General features: G+C 39.2%; 1 protein-coding gene and 1 long non-coding RNA gene across 3 annotated transcripts in view; one reads left to right on the plus strand and one right to left on the minus strand.

Annotated features, from left to right (window-relative positions):
• The window catches only part of LOC309510013 (uncharacterized protein), a gene marked incomplete at its 3' end in the record, with an annotated part of 1,894,646 nt that overhangs the window by 1,776,765 nt on the left and 98,787 nt on the right, over nucleotides 1–19,094 (minus strand). The window lies entirely within an intron of this gene.
• Nucleotides 11,580–18,713, plus strand: LOC309510037. Of its 2 annotated transcripts, XR_014210153.1 has the most exons (5): nucleotides 11,580–13,386; nucleotides 13,829–13,874; nucleotides 14,424–14,482; nucleotides 15,939–15,972; nucleotides 18,249–18,713. It is a non-coding gene; the product is annotated as an uncharacterized lncRNA (long non-coding RNA). The 2 variants fall into 2 exon arrangements; XR_014210154.1 differs by lacking the exon at nucleotides 14,424–14,482 and having other exon boundaries at nucleotides 12,840–13,386.

The raw sequence follows: 19,094 nt of genomic DNA on the forward strand, positions 1-19,094 counted from the left end.
GTTGAAATTAAACTAGCTACTGTATATCAGCAGCCTTTTTGAAATATGCAGTTTAAATTCTAAATTCATCACGTAATCGGAGGCCTATTCATTGTGGAAGTTGCGTATTTAAAAGTGAGAAAAGCCTTTTGTATGAAATCCATACGTGCAGTATCCCTCACAGGGCTCGCACGTAAAATCAGCGGGAAATGAGTCTCTAATGTAGCCTGGGTTTCCCCATTCTGCCTTGTGCGCAGCATGATTTTATTCACGCTGCTAGGCAGCCTGGACACCATGGACCAGATTTTCCCCTCCAAAGGGGAACCAATCACAGAACGGGGAGGGAGCAGCAAGACGATGATGACGTCTATGCGACACACCGAAGCAGTTTCTTTATATCTATGGATCCAACATAGCATCAGACGCGAAGTTACCTTTCGATGCAGCCTTAGATAGTGTTCTAAGTAGTTTAAAACGCAAGTTTATTTCGTCTTCTTCCTCGTCGAACTTCTGTCGCTCTACATACGTCGTCTGGTATAATTGAAACGATTGGCTATTTTTTTTCTAAAAAAATTTATTTAAATTCTTTATTTAAAAAAATTTATTTTTTCAAAATAAAATTTAAATTTTAATAAAAAAAATTTTTTAAAATTAAAAAATTTTTAATAAAAAATAATAAATTTTTATAATTTTTTTTAATTTTATATAAAAATTATAAAATTTATTTTTAAATATAAAAAAAAATTTTTATTTAATATTTTTATTAAAATTTAAAATATAAATTTTTTTTTTATTAAAAATTTTTTATATTTTTAAAAAAATAATTTTTATTTTTATTATAAAATTATTTTATATTTTTTTTTTAATAATTTTATTTTTCTTTATAAACAGCGACTGAGGAAAGGAGAAATAAATGGACAGGCACCAGTTTTGAGAAGAAAATTATACCCGTTTAGTTGAACAAATGATCGTCAATATTGTAGACTTACATGATAACCTACCCTACCACCATGCATGTCATTTTTCATTTTATTGAGTAACATTTAAGAACAATTTGGATTTACTTTTAAATTGTAACATATTTAGATATAAGTTTAGAATGTGCTGGATGATGATGATGCATCAACCAATGAGTTATTATATGAAATAAATGGAACATTTGCTCATTTAGTTGGTATAGCACAAAATGTCAAATATTAAAAGAGGGGCTGAGAACAAAGGAAACAGGAACTAAAATTGAAATGTTCATGTTAATTGAAGATTTGTCATAATAGTACCACCGTGATTTCACTTAACTAACCTATAGGTTTGAATGAATGCAAAGATGGAAATACTGGATAAAAACCCCATTAAATACAACAAGTATTAAATAAAAAAAATTGAAGAGCACAAGTCCGTCTCCAGCACGAGAACCAGCGCTGATCCGGTGGAAATTGGATAACAGACTGGTTGATTACACTTGAATTAGGCTACTTGAATGTTTAAATGCTTCATTTATACGTCTAAAATGTTTGTTACATGAGTTTAAATGTAGGCAAAACTGTATACATGTTAAAACAGTGTAAAATATGTTGTATTGCTGTACTGTATAACGTTACTCATCGACAATAAAGGCCAATGTCATGAATACCGGTGGTTGTATGGAATACTATTTTACAAAGGTTTAGAGAAAATAAAAAAGTTAGTATTACTCATAAATAAAAACAGTTAATATTACACAATAAAAAAATTGAAAATGTTAAATATTGTTTTTTTTTATGTTTTCCCCCAATTATTTCTACTCAATTGTATTTGTTAATGTACCAGATGCAGTTACTCAGATCTACTTAATTATTTTACTGTAACGCCACGCCAACAGAGGGAGCCCTCTCCTGAATTCTAACTGTGTGCCACTCCCTCTGCTCACTCTATGGTTACTTCCTGTTTGGCGGCCATTTAAAGCATGGCATGACCAAACAAGCCTTGCGAAGTATTGCCAGTTCTACTGCCTTACCAAGCATTCTCTATTCATTGTCTGATTACTTTGTGTATGATCTTTGCCTGCCTTCATTGATATCTGTCTCTAGGATTACCCTTTGGATTTGACTGCCTGTTTGGATTGTTTCTGGAGTTTGACCCTTGCCTGCCTTCATTGATATCTGTCTCTAGGATTACCCTTTGGATTTTGACTGCCTGTTCGGATTGTTACTGGAGTTTGACCTTCTCGCTTGCCTGCTCTTCTTCTGCCTTTGGATACCCCTTGGTTTGGTTGCCCCTTGGACATTTACCAGTGTTTTTACACTTTGCCTATTTCTACTCAGTCTGCTGCCTACACTTAATAAACTTCAGCACATGGATTCTAATACTGCCTCCGCCTCCTCCTTACAGAATACTTCGCCCCCTATGAATCCAGCAGAAGTTTTAGAGCTTCAAACAGCGTTTGCTTATCAAAGTGAGATGCTGAGGGAATATCGGGAACAGCTTGAAAAGCTCCAATCTACCAGTGAATATCTGACCCACTATCTTCGATCGCTCCCTCCACCTGCGCCTCAAACAGTAAGCTTTGCTATGCCTGATAAATTTGACGGTTCAGCTGACCATTGCAAAGGATTTATTCGCCAGGTGGAGATATTTTTTGATAACCAGAAAGACAAGTTCACTGATGGGAAAAAATGTGCTTTTCTGATGACACTACTCTCTGGGAAAGCAATTGAGTGGGCTTCTGCAGTTTGGGACACTGACTCGAACTTTAGAACTTACTATAATTATTTCATTCAGCAGCTCAGAGATGTGTTCGAATATCCTGCTGGAGGTAAAGATATATCGACACAGCTGCTTCACATGTCTCAGGGTAATCGTACTGTTGCAGAGTATGCCATTGAATTCAGAACGCTCGCAGCTCAGAGTGGGTGGAACGATGTTTCTCTGAAAGCTGTGTTTCAACAAAGCCTCAATGCTGAACTACAAGCCGAGCTGGCCTGCAAGGGTGAGAATTCTTCATTTTCTGATTATGTAACACTGGCTATCAAAATTGATAATTTGATGAGAACAGCTCCCAAGAAGAAGTCTGCTCGATGGTCACAACCCAATACTCCTTCCATACGTCAACCTTATGTCCTGCAGTCTACCCCTTCATCTGAATCTAGCCTCAGTCAGGAACCTATGCAACTGGGTTTCTCCAGACTTTCAGAGGAGGAGAGAACTCGACGGAGACGGCTCAACCTGTGCTTTTACTGCGGTGAATCCGGACACCATAGCCTGGACTGCCCACACAAGACTCGGATAACCACCAAACCCACCCGGGTAAAGACTGAACAGTTTTCTCTCCTCCCTATCAAGTCTGTTACCTTTCCTGTTCGACTAACTTCAGACAATGTTTCTATGGATTTAACAGCATTGATTGACTCTGGAGCAGCCCTGAACCTGATCCACAAGGACCTCATCACCAAATTCAACATCCCTACTCTACCGTGCACACCACCTATCCGAATCAGTGCTGTTAACGATGCACCCATAGGAGATGGAATTATTCAACAGACACAACCTCTTCAACTCCGTATCGGAATATTTCATCAAGAGGCCATCTCTTTCTACGTCATAGATTCACCTAGACAGGAAATCATCCTTGGCTTTCCCTGGTTATCTGCCCACGACCCAGTTATCTCCTGGCGCCATGGTGAACTCACTCATTGGTCTGAATTCTGCCAGAACCATTGTATGCACTCCGCAATTCAACCATGTTTCACTACAAGCATCGAAAGCCCAGACACCAAGCAAACTACGAAGATTCCTACCTGTTATAATGATCTCATTGAAGTATTTAGCAAGACTAAGGCCACGCAACTTCCACCTCATCGACAATGGGACTGCGCCATTGACCTATTACCCAATGCCATGCCCCCTAAAAGCAAAGTGTATCCACTGTCACGCAACGAAACTCAAGCTATGGAAGACTATGTTGAGGAAGCCTTGAACTCAGGGTTTATCCGCCCCTCCACTTCTCCAGCTGCTGCAGGTTTCTTTTTTGTAGAAAAGAAGGATGGGGGTTTACGCCCCTGTATTGATTACAGGGGACTAAACAACGTCACCGTCAAATTCCGTTACCCCCTTCCTCTGATTCCTGCAGCTCTCGAACAGCTACGTGAAGCCAAGATCTACACGAAACTGGACCTCAGAAGTGCCTATAACTTGATCCGAATTCGTGAAGGGGATGAGTGGAAAACGGCCTTCCTCACCACTAGGGGGCACTACGAATACCAGGTTATGCCCTATGGTCTTTCAAACTCACCTGCTGTATTTCAGTCCTTCATCAATGAGATTTTTCGTGACCTATTAAACCAATATGTCGTGGCCTACATTGATGACATATTAATATATTCCAAGTCTGAAGCTGACCACATTTGTCATGTCCGGACTGTTCTCACTCGTCTCTTAGAAAACCAACTATATGTCAAAGCTGAGAAATGTGAGTTTCATGTTAAACACACAACCTTCCTGGGATATAACATCAGCCATCAAGGGGTAGAGATGAACGACTCCAAGGTCCAGGCAGTCACTGAATGGCCCCAACCTACCACGATAAAGGAATTACAGAGATTCCTAGGCTTTGCAAATTTCTACAGGCGCTTCATAAGAAACTACAGTCTGATTGCTTCTCCCTTGACTTCTCTACTCAAGGGCAAACCTGCTAAGGTTAAATGGTCTGAAGAAGCCGCTCAAGCTTTCACTAAACTTAAGGACAGTTTTACCTCAGCCCCCATCCTCAAACATCCTGATCCCAGTCTCCCCTTTGTGGTTGAGGTTGACGCCTCAGATTGTGGAATCGGAGCTGTGCTATCCCAGCGTCACGGGCAGCCAGGTAAACTCTACCCTTGTGCCTTTTTCTCAAGAAAGTTAACTTCAGCCGAACGAAACTATGATGTAGGAAATAAAGAACTGTTATCCATGAAGGCAGCCATTGAAGAGTGGAGACATTGGCTAGAGGGGGCAATTCATCCGTTTCTAGTCATCACAGATCACAAAAACCTTGAATATATTAAGAGTGCCAAACGCCTGAACCCTCGTCAAGCTCGCTGGTCCCTGTTCTTCAGTCGTTTTCAATTCACAGTGACTTACAGACCTGGCTGCAAGAACAGTAAGGCTGATGCCTTGTCCAGACGCTATGATCCCCCTTCTGGATGTAGTTCACCCGAACCTATTCTGCCTCCATCCATCATCATAGCTCCAGTCACTTGGGACCTGATGGAAGAGATCCAACTAGCCCATCAACAGGAACCACCCCCCATCAACAATCCTCCCAATAAACTGTATGTACCTCAAACTCTCCGTCAAAGAGTCATGCAGTGGGTCCACACCTCTCTAAGTTCGGGTCACCCGGGGATCTCCCGTACACTCCATCTGTTACAAAACTCCTTCTGGTGGCCATCAATGACAAGGGACGTTGCAGTTTATGTTAAGTCCTGCCCTGTCTGCGCACAATCCAAGACCTCCAAGGAATTGCCCTCAGGCCTCCTCCAACCACTACCCATTCCACAACGTCCATGGTCACACTTATCCATAGACTTCATCACAGATTTACCCCTATCGAATGGTTTCACTACTATACTCGTAATCATTGATCGCTTCTCGAAGTCCTGTCGCCTGGTTCCCTTAAAGGGCCTCCCTACGGCCATGGAGACGGCACAGACCCTATTCCATCATGTATTTCGGGTCTATGGCATTCCAGATGATATTGTCACTGACAGAGGAACCCAGTTCACATCTCAAGTCTGGAAAGCCTTTTGCAAACACCTAGATATCAATGTGAGCCTCACGTCAGGTTACCACCCCCAGTCTAATGGACAAGTAGAACGTCTTAACCAAGAGATTGGCAGGTACCTTAGAAGCTACTGCAGTCACGAACAACACCGTTGGGCAGATTTCCTTCCATGGGCTGAATACGCCCAAAATTCATTGACTCACTCCTCCACTAACATGACACCCTTCCAATGTGTCTTGGGGTATCAACCTCCGTTATTCCCGTGGTCTGGTGAACCCTCGTCAGTCCCGGCCGTGGACGACTGGATCCGACGAAGTGAGAGGGTATGGGACAGCGCTCATGTCCGTCTACAGAGAGCAGTCAGAAAACAGGAATTCCAGGCCAATAGACGTCGTCGCCCACATCCCTCCTACCAACCTGGGCAGCGGGTCTGGCTCTCCACAAGGGATCTCAAGTTGCGGCTGCCAAGCAAGAAGCTCAGTCCCAAATATGTCGGTCCCTTCAGGATTCTCAGACAAATTAATGAGGTTACGTACAAGGTTGAGCTTCCCCGTAACTACCGCATCTCCCCATCCTTCCATGTCTCGCTCCTCAAACCGGTCCACCTGAATGATGACCCCAACGCAGAGAACCAAGAGCCTCCACCACCACTGGATGTAGACGGAGTACCAGCCTACAAAGTGGACAAGCTACTGGATTCAAGACGCAGAGGGGGTCAGATCGAATACTTGGTGGACTGGGAAGGCTATGGACCTGAGGAGAGATCATGGGTAGCCGCCCACGATATCCTAGATCCCTCTCTCATTAGAGACTTTCATCGAGCCAGACCCGATCGTCCAGCCCCCCGACCACGGGGACGTCCACGTAGAGCGCCAGGAGGCGCTTCTAGGGGAGGGGATTCTGTAACGCCACGCCAACAGAGGGAGCCCTCTCCTGAATTCTAACTGTGTGCCACTCCCTCTGCTCACTCTATGGTTACTTCCTGTTTGGCGGCCATTTAAAGCATGGCATGACCAAACAAGCCTTGCGAAGTATTGCCAGTTCTACTGCCTTACCAAGCATTCTCTATTCATTGTCTGATTACTTTGTGTATGATCTTTGCCTGCCTTCATTGATATCTGTCTCTAGGATTACCCTTTGGATTTGACTGCCTGTTTGGATTGTTTCTGGAGTTTGACCCTTGCCTGCCTTCATTGATATCTGTCTCTAGGATTACCCTTTGGATTTTGACTGCCTGTTCGGATTGTTACTGGAGTTTGACCTTCTCGCTTGCCTGCTCTTCTTCTGCCTTTGGATACCCCTTGGTTTGGTTGCCCCTTGGACATTTACCAGTGTTTTTACACTTTGCCTATTTCTACTCAGTCTGCTGCCTACACTTAATAAACTTCAGCACATGGATTCTAATACTGCCTCCGCCTCCTCCTTACATTTACTGACATTTACTCAGTTCATACAGTGTATTGTAATTGATTTCACTGCTTTAAAATTTAATCAATATTTTTAAGTTTCTAAAAAAAAATTGTTGTAAATCATAGTAAAACTTTTTAGAGTAAGGTAATAGTATTGCAACTAGCCATATATGAATATAATAAAAGTATGCAATGTTCTTATATAGTAAATGTGTGTGGTTCAGGTATTCCCTACGTTGTGGGGAACAAATGTTCCCACAATGATAGTAATACATGAAAATATTAATCTTGCTGGGACATTTTCTGGTCCCCATGAGGAAAACAGCTTATAAATCACACTAACTTATGTTTTTTGAATCTGCGAAAATGCAGAATGTTTTCTGTGACGGTTGTGTTTTGGGGTAGGGTTACGGTAAAGTGTGATTTTTTTTTATGAAGTTATGAGTGATGTTATTTACAATTGAATGTCTCCTCAGAATGTTAGTCAACTGACCTTTAGAACGTGTGTATTGTTGGTCCAGTCCAGTTTAATATTTATTAATAATTGGATTGGAATCATGCCTTCACAAACACTACATTACCTGTTTGAACTAACGGCCACTAGGTGGCACTATGTAGGATTTATTATTTTCCTTCAAAAGAAATGAATGTTCTTTTAGTTGATTTTCACCTGCATTTAATTTATTCTTACATTTTTGGTCAGTTTAGCTTCTCTTTCATAATTCTTCTTCTTTAATGTTTAGTCTTAATTGGATCATTATATAATAAATAATTTAAAAAAGTTAATTGTGGGAAAGCTCTGTATGCCACTGCTAAGACTATGTCTGACACTTAATGAGGCAAGCAAATACCTTCTGCGGAAGTCTCAGTCATGTCATAGTGTTTTCTTGTTACACACATGGATTTCCTGATACAGGAAGGGGCTTTAACACATTTCTCAAGGCCCAGACCACAGCTCCTCCAAATATATGTTTGTTGAGATTAATTATTAACTTTATCATTTAAAGATTTTAAATTGTGCAAGTGATCTTGAGAAAAGACTGCAATGTAGCTCCCCTCCTCTTCTCCATCTACACCACATCACTGGGACACATCATACAGGCACACGGTTTTTCCTACCACTGTATGCTGATGACACGCAGCTCTTCCTCTCCTTTCAACCAGATGATCCCACAGTAGCTGCACGGGTCTCAAGCTGTCTGGCGGACATCTCCACATGGATGAAGGAACATCACCTGCAGCTCAACCTGGCAAAGACTGAGCTTCTCGTCCTCCCTGCCAATCCGTCTCTACAGCACGACTTCACCATCCAGCTAGAGTCATCATTAATCACCCCATCAAGATCGGTCAGAAATCTTGGAGTAACGTTTGATGACCAGCTGACCTTCACAGATCACATTTCAAAGACAGCTCGATCATGCAGGTTTGCACTGCACAACATCAGGAAGATCAGGCCTTTCCTAACTGAGCATGCAACACAACTTATCGTCCAGGCCCTGGTCATCTCTAGGCTTGACTACTGCAATGCTCTTCTGGCTGGACTTCCAGCATGTGCAACTAAACCTCTACAAATGATTCAGAACGCTGCAGCTCGTCTTGTCTTCAACGAGCCCAAGAGGGCCCACGTCACTCCTCTGTTGATCTCTCTGCACTGGCTACCTCTCGCTGCTCGCATCAAGTTCAAGGCACTGACGCTTGCTTACAGAACTATCACAGGCTCAGCTCCCTCCTACTTTCAATCACTCCTACGAGTCTACATCCCTACCAGACACCTACGATCGGTCAACAAGCGACGTCTCGTGGTTCCATCACAGAAAGCCACAAAATCACTTTCCAGAACATTCTCATTCACAGTTCCATGCTGGAGGAATGATCTCCCCACCGGCATCCGGAATGCAGAATCCCTGACAACATTCAAAAGACAGCTGAAAACCAACCCACTGAGCAAGCGACGTCTGTGGACGTACAAAACAGGTTGATATCAAGTCCGCCCGTCCAGGCCATGATCTGAACGTCCATTGACAGCCAGAATTAGTCGATTAATGACACTGAGAAATTATGTCCAATCTGGCCATAATCTAAACGTCTACTGACAGCCAGAACTAGTTCAGAAAAGACGTTCATACTGACTATAATCTAGACGTCCGTTGACATCCAGAAACAGTCCATAAATGACGTGAATAAAGATGTCCAATCCGGCCATAATCTAAACGTCCACTGACAGCCAGAACTAGTTGAGAACAGACGTTCATACTGACTATAATCTGGACGTCCGTTGACATCCAGAAACAGTCCATAAATGACGTGAATAAAGATGTCCAATCCGGCCATAATCTAAACGTCCACTGACAGCCAGAACTAGTTCAGAAAAGACGTTCATACTGACTATAATCTGGACGTCCGTTGACATCCAGAAACAGTCCATAAATGACGTGAATAAACATGTCCAATCCGGCCATAATCTAAACGTCTACTGACAGCCAGAACTAGTTCAGAAAAGACGTTCATACTGACTATAATCTAGACGTCCGTTGACATCCAGAAACAGTCCATAAATGACGTGAATAAAGATGTCCAATCCGGCCATAATCTAAACGTCCACTGACAGCCAGAACTAGTTGAGAACAGACGTTCATACTGACTATAATCTGGACGTCCGTTGACATCCAGAAACAGTCCATAAATGACGTGAATAAAGATGTCCAATCCGGTCATAATCTAAACGTCCACTGACAGCCAGAACTAGTTCAGAAAAGACGTTCATACTGACTATAATCTAGACGTCCGTTGACATCCAGAAACAGTCCATAAATGACGTGAATAAAGATGTCCAATCCGGCCATAATCTAAACGTCCACTGACAGCCAGAACTAGTTGAGAACAGACGTTCATACTGACTATAATCTGGACGTCCGTTGACATCCAGAAACAGTCCATAAATGACGTGAATAAACATGTCCAATCCGGTCATAATCTAAACGTCCACTGACAGCCAGAACTAGTTCAGAAAAGACGTTCATACTGACTATAATCTGGACGTCCGTTGACATCCAGAAACAGTCCATAAATGACGTGAATAAACATGTCCAATCCGTCCATAATCTAAACGTCCACTGACAGCCAGAACTAGTTCAGAACAGACGTTCATACTGACTATAATCTGGACGTCCGTTGACATCCAGAAACAGTCCATAAATGACGTGAATAAACATGTCCAATCCGGTCATAATCTAAACGTCCACTGACAGCCAGAACTAGTTCAGAAAAGACGTTCATACTGACTATAATCTGGACGTCCGTTGACATCCAGAAACAGTCCATAAATGACGTGAATAAACATGTCCAATCCGGTCATAATCTAAACGTCCACTGACAGCCAGAACTAGTTCAGAAAAGACGTTCATACTGACTATAATCTGGACGTCCGTTGACATCCAGAAACAGTCCATAAATGACGTGAATAAACATGTCCAATCCGTCCATAATCTAAACGTCCACTGACAGCCAGAACTAGTTCAGAAAAGACGTTCATACTGACTATAATCTGGACGTCCGTTGACATCCAGAAACAGTCCATAAATGACGTGAATAAAGATGTCCAATCCGGCCATAATCTAAACGTCCACTGACAGCCAGAACTAGTTCAAAACAGACGTTCATACTGACTATAATCTGGACGTCCGTTGACATCCAGAAACAGTCCATAAATGACGTGAATAAACATGTCCAATCCGTCCATAATCTAAACGTCCACTGACAGCCAGAACTAGTTCAGAACAGACGTTCATACTGACTATAATCTGGACGTCCGTTGACATCCAGAAACAGTCCATAAATGACGTGAATAAACATGTCCAATCCGGTCATAATCTAAACGTCCACTGACAGCCAGAACTAGTTCAGAAAATACGTTCATACTGACTATAATCTGGACGTCCGTTGACATCCAGAAACAGTCCATAAATGACGTGAATAAACATGTCCAATCCGTCCATAATCTAAACGTCCACTGACAGCCAGAACTAGTTCAGAACAGACGTTCATACTGACTATAATCTGGACGTCCGTTGACATCCAGAAACAGTCCATAAATGACGTGAATAAAGATGTCCAATCCGGCCATAATCTAAACGTCCACTGACAGCCAGAACTAGTTCAAAACAGACGTTCATACTGACTATAATCTGGACGTCCGTTGACATCCAGAAACAGTCCATAAATGACGTGAATTAAGATGTCCAATCCGGCCATAATCTAAACGTCCACTGACAGCCAGAACTAGTTCAGAACAGACGTTCATACTGACTATAATCTGGACGTCCGTTGAAATCCAGAAACAGTCAATGACTGACAGCCAGAACTAGTTCAGAACAAAATGACAAACAATTAACTGACTGTTACGGACTATATCATTAACTGTTAAATTGATCTTGCTGGTCAGACACCAACAGGGTTCATGATGCACACATGGCACTTTTAAGTCCTCCTGGGAAGTTTGTATTCATGAGGTTTTACTATATTTTTTTTATTTTTTTTATGTTTTAAATTAATTTATGAAGCCACTGTAAAATGTATCATTAGCCTACATGTTATATTGTTATACTATAACACTGTCATATTTTGTGCAGGCATTAGCTTACTTCATCGTAAATAGAAAAGCCTGACAATGTAACTGCTAAATACCCAAGTATTGTGGTATTCCACAATGTTTCTCACTGACACACTCATAACTCGAGATTGTGGATTAAAGAAAATCCCAAGCTTCCTACTCATATTTTCATCATTGTGGCGGCGTTCATGTGTGTTCAATTTGTAAATACGATCTTTATGATACTAGGTATGTCTTGAATGCATCAATAGCTCTAGTTTAGGGACAATCCATACAAACAATCTTTACTAAACAGACTGTCACAGTGAGAAGATTTTTGTCCTTTATCAATGCTAAAGGCCTAACCACTGCAGTTAACACCATGCTGTTAAATAAAAGTCTGTAGACAAGTCTTAAGGTTAGGGTTAGGGTTAACCTTAACCCTTAATTTCTAACCCAGACCCGGTTTCACAGACAGGGTTTAGATAAAGCCAGGATTTGTCCTTAGTTCAATTTGGGTATTTAATTATAGCTTTTAAAAATGTGCCTTAAAAAAACACAAAAACATTACCGGCGTGCATCTTGAGACAAAACAATGGCACTGCCATAAGATATGTCAGTACAAGTTGCTTTCAGGTAATACAGCTCAAACATGCATTTTAGTCTGGGACTACAGACTTGCCTGTGTAGTGTGAAACCCGGGGTATTATGTTGTAACTTGTTTATAATTATGCCAATGTTACCAAAGTGTTGCGTTGGACAGAGGATTAACTCTAAACCAACAGGTTGTGTACCAGTGCCACACAGGGTGAAAATGGATGTTGACATTATTAGGCATAAGAGTGTTTCTAAAGGAAAGGTCAAGAATTTGTGAAAGTGTAAAAGGGTCATTATGGGTCACATGAATGTAACTGTCACCACCATGATACCAATTCATTAGATTTTCATATAGATCTACATACAGAATTGTATATGAATATATGCAGTGTTTGCTCTGTTTAATATACTGTTTGCTCTATTAAATTGCACTTTATCAGAACAGTGGTAAATAAATATTATATATGGTCAGTTACTGTAAGTTCTTACAGTATTTTTAATCTTTCACTTTTATTGTTTAATTTTTAATCATGCACTGCAATGAAAAAACAATTTAACCAATTGATTAAATATAACAGCCAGCCTACAAATACAACCAAATAAATAGCACATAATATATTTTATTTATATATATATATATATATATATATATATATATATATATATATATATATATATATATATATATATATATATATATATATTCATATTTTCCTGTAATTGCAATGTTGCCACACTATTGGCTGTCTCTCCTAGCTGTTTTGAGCATGATTGGTTATTCTCTGTTTATTCTGCCTGTCATCCAGGAATCTAGCCAATGACAACTATGCGCGCCTTTACGAGTCAAGTTTGAATAAACGTCAGTTGAGTGAGTCGGTGTTTGCTTTGCTGCTGCGCGGGATCTTCAATTTGCCTATTCTGTGGGTTTTACATCGTTTAAAACATGGATTATTTTTCATCGGACTGCTAAATGTTTATTTTGAGCGAGTTGCTGGGTGTTGCTGGATGTAAATGAAGAACAAACAAGGAATATGGACAAAGAATTTTATCAACGGAAATATTGCAATCTACGGAAGGTAAAACTTTATTTTATACAAATTCTGCTACATCAAGATATAGTGTATTAAATTGAGAATCTAAACGCGATTAGAGCAATATTGTTAGTGCATACGGTATTCCAATGTAGGTATTAATGTTATGTGCTGCTAGCATGTGTAACTTGTCTAACTTAGTTTATGATAAAATAAAACTCAGCATGGGAGCTTACAACGAGTGAACTGAGAATTGTATCTTTAGACAGAAAGGAACTGTCACAGTCTTATACTATAAGAATCTGCAAACTAGGCTTATGAATCTATTGATCGCGGGATGGCTAACCGATCAGTTAAATTAACGAGTCGTAATAATATGTTTTGGAGCTGGTGAGTCAATTTAGCAAGCTTTTGCAAATGTCTCCGTAAGTAAGTAAAACAAATAACTAATATTGATGTGTATGTGTGTGTTTCCTTCATGATCCAGGCATTTGGGGAATAAATATTATCCAGCCACACGATGTTCAGATGCGGTGTGAGTATTGTCATAAAATACACGTGAAATAGAGGCAGAACATGTGAATCTGCTCAAATGCACTGGTTCAAACCCTCCAGACAAGCTTTATCTTCTTGAGTTTACAGGCCTAGCTGACCCAAAAATAAATGTCTTTCAAAATGAAAGTATTTTCAAACCTGTATAACTTACTTTTGTGAAACACAAGAATTTGGGGAATAAAACAACTGTATGCATTGTAGCCTATGACAAAAATAAAAGGCATTTTTCAAGATATCTTAATTATGGTTCTACATTAGAAACTCATACAATTTCAACATATGGGTGAGTAAGCTACATAATGAGATAACTGTTTTTGCAAATAAAAGTTTATGCATAGTGCGGCCTCTTACCTATTTTACATATTACAATAATTTATTACCATTTGGTTAGTGTCGCAAGACATTGTTAATTTTTAGTAAGGATTCTCCAGATTTATATAACACTTATGGAACATTAAAAAATGGTCCTATGTTACGCTATCAATAATCCTATTAACACACTTTTTTTTTTTTATATATATTTTTAGATCAAGCATTGGACTTACGGGGCAGAATAGGCACCAACAGAGAAACAAGTCCATCACTAGTAAGTATCCACTGCAGTATCTGGTTACACTTTATTTCGATAGTCCACTTTCACTAACATGTCAACTAACTCTCATTAGAGTATTAGTAGGCTGTAGTAGACAGTCAATAGACTGGTAGGTTAAGTTTAGATGTTAGGATTCGGGTTAGGAGAATAAGTTGACTTGTAGTTGCCAAGTAACTTATAGTCAGTAGAATGTCTGTTGGGGGACCAACAAAACAGAGTGTTAGCAAATATTAAGCAGACAGTCTACTAATACTCTAATGACAGATAGTTGACAATTATGTAGTTACTTATAGTTAGTAGAATGTCTAAAGTGGACTATCGAAATAAAGTGTTACCCAGTATTTAAATCCGCAGTCAATTTTAAAGGCACAATGCACTCCGAAATTAAAAAAATATCGATTTTTTTCTTCTCTCGTGCCATTCTAGATATATATCTGACTTTCTTTCCACAAAGATTTTTTGAAAAATTATCCATTATTGTAAGCCAATATAATGCAAGTGCATACGCCAGAAACTTCATACAGCGTACTCACAGCTTGCTGTGTTGTTCACACAAGATGTTTTCTGCACTTATCATGTGAGCTTTACAATGCTCTTGGACTTTTTCGACCTTCAGCATTTTGGTGTCTATTCACTTGCATTATTTGACACACAAACACAAGAGATGGATAATATTTCTAAAAGTCTAGTTTATTTTTTTCTAAAATATGTGTTTTCATCTGAAGAAAGAAAATCATATACCTTTTGGTCGGCATAAGGTAGATAAAATGAAGGGGGAATCAGTTTGCTCTCCTTTACCTAGTATTATTTATAAACATTACATGTGATTTAATAAATGTACAATTAAAGGGGTGTTCGAAGCAAACATCTAAATCCCTTCTCAAAGAGCCCTTCCACAAAAGGGTTAGCAAAGGGGGACATGCATCCGATGGTAAATTAACTGAAGTAATTTTATCTTATAGTAATTTTATATTATATTTATGGTAATGTGACCTAGGATGGCAAGTTCCTGTGTTTCATTTTAAAGTAGATATGGTGGAAGAGTTCAATTTAACATAGAATAATTGAGTTGTTTGTTTGGGTTTGCTATATTACACACATTTTCATCATACCGAAGTTCCATAGGTAAAACTTTTATTAATATATAAAATGTAATGTAACTACCTGCAGGGTTAAAAGAAAAGACGTCAAGAACACACAAACTTAAGGAACTTTTACACATCAACAATGTACTAAAAACGGAAGAGATTTTTCTTTGTACAGATGACAATGTTATTAAAACGATTACCGTTTGGACAGATCCACTGTGTTAATCTACATGTTCCTTCTTTTGGTGATGCACATTTTTCTATCAGACATAAGTTTTAGATACCAGACAAAACGAATGAAATGTGACCCATGCTAATTAATTCTCCCCTTTTACCTCTCTCTTTTATCTTTCTGTGGCCAGGATCCGTCATTCATCAGAACAGCTACCAAGAGAAGTGAGTATTCGTCCTCTACCTCCTTAGTCTCAATGTTATTTCAACACAATTGGTCTCCAAAGTACTATATGTATGTGTTTATATTAGGGGTGTAAGATTAAGAAAATGACATAATTCGATACAATTGCGATTTTCGATGGAAAAAACTATTCACAGTATGTAAATGTAGTTACTTTTCCTATATAGGTATTAGGGATGTGCATCTCCATAACTGAGGCCGATACGATACGCATCTCGATGCATAGCCAACGATACAATACATTAATGATACATATAAGCAGCTGCCAGCTACCGATGCAATGCAATACGATTCACTTTTATTACGATCCGGTGCGATTCGATTTCAATTCAACGCATTGCAAAAATATGATGCTATGCAATTCAATATGGTATAGATAGTTCACTTTTATTTCTTTTGTTCAGACATAGGGCAAATCATAAAGTAGATTAAGTGCCATCTGACTTTTAACACATGGCTCTCTCACAATCAAAAGATTTGGTTTCCACAAAAAAAGCAGGTACTGTAGGCTAACTGACCAGAAAGCAGGTGCTGTTATTATGTGCTTCACGTGCCGTTTATCAGTTTGGACCAGTGCAGCGCGAGCCGATCTTGATCAAGCGACACTGTTACTACACGGCGCTAAGAGATCCCCACTGAAGTAATAACATCGCTGCGAGATCTATTGAGAAGCATTCATATTTCTCTGTTATTAACGGATCAAACAGCGCTGACGTGGAAACAATGTGCCATGAATGAACAATCCAGTGTCCACAGATCAGCAACATTCACCATGGATTTACTGTAGTAAAACAAACTGTAACCATGGAAGTTTGGCAGGAATGGCTATAATGCTTTCAAGTTACATTACGTTGGTTTTATTTTGACATGAATAAAATTACTGCCCTCAAATGTTAATCTGAACTAAAATAAACCTTTGTTTATAACTACAATATTACATTACATTTTTTTTTCAAGGAGCTGTTTTACATGCTTCTAAGAGTCAATTATAGCTTCATCATTCCTCAAAGTAAAAAAAAAAAAAATCATACTTTATGATGTTACGTTTAATACAAAAAAAAAAAGTTACAAATATTAAATCAAGGAAATTTCTCTGGCATTTCTTTCTTTTTCCTGTATCAAACGTACCGAACCATGACACAAGTGTATCGTATTGAACCGAACCATGAATTTTGTGAACCGTTAACTTACACCCCTAATATGTGTGTGTGTGTGTGTGTGTGTGTGTGTGTGTGTGTGTGTGTGTGTGTGTGTGTGTGTGTGTGTGTGTGTGTGTGTGTATATGGGGCTGTTTAAACCTGGCCACTTGATGCGTTTTCTCAGATCGGATAGCTATCTGTTTTATCACAACAATTTCATTTACACCTGGTCACATAAATGTGTTTTTGCAAAACGGATATAAATCAGATCTTCGATTCCCTCGCTATGCAAATTTAATGGTGTTCACGTCACCGAAAGCAACAGATATGAACTGCATTTTATTGATCATCCGTTAAAATTTCTAAATCAAAGACCGCAATAGGAGAGAGCGCAACAGCCCTGGTAAGATCATTTCGTTTCTTTACTTTTAATGATGATAACTGTGTGTTAAGCATCGGGGACTTACTTTCACTTTAATTTGCGATAGTTTGCACGTTGGCTTGATGAATAACGTTAGATGGTCAGCGGCGATGCGGCAGTAGCGTCGTCATAACTTGCTATAACATGACATATAGCCTATAACACGCTCTTACAACTTTATTTTAGAGCGTTTTTGGGAGGAGTAAAATTTACATGTGGTTTCAACAACCAGATGCATTTACACTTGTCCAGTTTCTTCTGGAATGCGGCCCAGACCACCTCCTGAAGTGGTTTGAGCAATCAGATTCAAATGCGTCACGAATGCATTTCGGAGGGCATTTACACCTGGTCTTTTCAAGATCATATAGCTATCCGATCACTAAAATCACATGAAGTTGTAAATGGCACCTATATGTGTGTGTGTGTGTGTGTGTGTGTGTGTGTGTGTGTGTGTGTGTGTGTGTGTGTGTGTGTGTGTGTGTGTGTGTGTGTGTGTGTGTGTGTGTGTGTGTGTGTGTGTGTGTGTGGAATGCCTTATATCAGGCTTGATGTAATTTTACTTGATTTGTGATTTATTTCATTTAATTGATTCGAGTACTCAAATTTTCAACTATGTATCTCTGCTATAAGCTAAACCACAACAGTGGCATTTGTATTTATTTATTTAACATGTGGATTTTTTTTGCTTTGATTGTAGCTGCTGTCATGAAATGGGACCCAGCTGCAATAGAGGCCCAAATAAAGTCTGTAGCCGATCATCTGAAACTGCTTGCTGCTATAAATGAAGCTTGTGAACCTTGTAGCAGCCATATTTTGTTAATTGTTATGTTATATTGTTTTAACATTTTATAGATTATTTAAAGGGAAATTGTGTTAATTTACAACTTTACTGTTCAGGCTTTTAAGTTGTATTGTGTTAATTTATACTTTAGTCTTCCGGCTGTTAAGTTTTGGTCCAGCAGAACAAAATAGTAATAAAAATATATTTTGAGATTTAAATAGTTGATTTCTTGGAGTGATTAGTTTGTTTTACAGGAAAATGGTAAGCAGTTTATTACAGTTATATTGTTAAGATATACAAATGCAAGTATATACACTACACAGTTATTCAATTGAATATTCAATATTATCAATATTCTTTAAAATCTTATTTAGGTCTATGGTCTGTGTGTCGGCAGTTTCATGACACGACAACCATTAACTTTGAGTAACTGGGTTTTTCTCAGTGAGAACTAGCTCCCTCACTGCCACTGTTTTGTAAATATTTGTAAGTAAATATTTTTTAAAGTTGGATCCTTGAAAAATGCACATATAGGATTTCCATGTCAGTATGGGTCTTTAACAGTCTTTGACATTTCTACTACAGAAAACACGTCTAATACAACTTTTATTCTGACTGCCTTTAGATGTCTAACAATTACATCTGTAGCAAGTCTTTACTTGACATCTATAGAATGTCCAGAAAAGACGTAAAAAAAACTTTCATTCTGGCTCCTGTGAGGACGTCTTCTGGATGTCTAAGAATGACGTATTTAGCATAGGC

The sequence above is a fragment of the Leuciscus leuciscus genome (assembly GCF_965113295.1).
Source record: "Leuciscus leuciscus genome assembly, contig: SUPER_11_unloc_1, whole genome shotgun sequence".
Lineage (NCBI taxonomy): Eukaryota > Metazoa > Chordata > Actinopteri > Cypriniformes > Leuciscidae > Leuciscus > Leuciscus leuciscus.